This window comes from Olea europaea, chromosome 10 (genome assembly GCF_002742605.1).
Source record: "Olea europaea var. sylvestris chromosome 10, O_europaea_v1, whole genome shotgun sequence".
Classification (NCBI taxonomy): Eukaryota; Viridiplantae; Streptophyta; class Magnoliopsida; order Lamiales; family Oleaceae; genus Olea; species Olea europaea.
The window spans coordinates 39,217,527-39,218,894 of NC_036246.1; positions in this window are offsets into that span (position 1 = coordinate 39,217,527).

Genomic DNA, 1,368 nt, shown 5'->3' on the forward strand with positions numbered 1-1,368 from the left:
TTATAGAACATGAACATAAGGAGAAAGTATCAAACTAAACAAGCCAACTTAGTTAAATATGCGGATTGTTACAAAATGAAAAAAGATCAAAGTCAAAATTGTCAAATTAGACAAGCCAATACTAATGATACATGTACATAGTGCTTCATGAAGACATGGATTGCAGAAAGTTGTTTGAAAGGAAATTCTGAAAAATCTTGGGTGAGGGCCAAAATAGGTAAAAGTTCAAAACTGAAATAACAGCAAAGCTAATGATTTAATTTGAGAAGTTCATTGCAGAATTACAGAAAAAAGGTTGGCCAGGGTGATGAACAAGTTTTTTGCAACACAAATGACTGCACAAAAACTAAACTGCTTTGACCAATTTATCCACGGTAATTTTGGAGGGTCAGTAGTTTCAATAGCAAAGCTTGATGAAGGAAAACAATCGTGGATGTTTAGGATGAATGTCTCCTGCCTAGTTATCCTTCATTGGGATGTCAATTCACTTCATCTTAGAGAAGCACTTTCTCTAGATTTACACATACCCTTGTACACTCGTTAAAAAGAAAAACAGAAAAAACCCAAGAAAAAAAACACCCCTGGAATGAAGATGCCCAAACCACAACAGACTATAGTTTACATAGAACTCAGTAAGCCTACCCTTTAAGGACTTGAGATGTTGCTGCCTCTGTATCAGAAATCAAGGTAGGCAGGCCAAAGTTTGAAAGATAATCCGCATAAGCCAGAAACTGCTGCTCATCATTTCTGTCAATTAGGTCAGCTTCATCCTGGATCATAAGAATGACACATCCATCAAATTTCTAATAAAACATAATGCTGAAGGAAAGATAGAATAGAATAACTGGATAAACTTTTCTTTTCCAGCCTCCCATTACTTGAGCCAAATCCATCACGTATTAGTTTATACGCAGGCTGAATGCATATCGAAACTCATTACTTGATGGTTACAAATTGAACATTGTGGAAAGCATTATCCGTGCTTTTCAATAAGAAAAATTTAAGTCAACAAAAAGAAGTCATATAGCCCAAGAAATACAACTTAATCACAATCCTCCAAGTCCAAAACATAACCTAGATAAACCCTAATGCCACATATTATAAACCTATCTTATAGCTACTTAACAACGATCACATTCTAACAAACTAAACCATAGACCATAAAAAATAAATTCTTACCACAAGCAAAAGAAACAACATTGGGTGGATGGACAAACAAAGGTATTAATGCTATACTTAGGGTGAAGATCCAACGAAATAAAAATCACACCATGTTGAGAGGAAGGGCATATGCATGAGAGAACTGACAAGCAGTATCCTTGTGCACGTGAAGACAAAAAGAGATAGCTAGAAGAATGAAGAGGAACA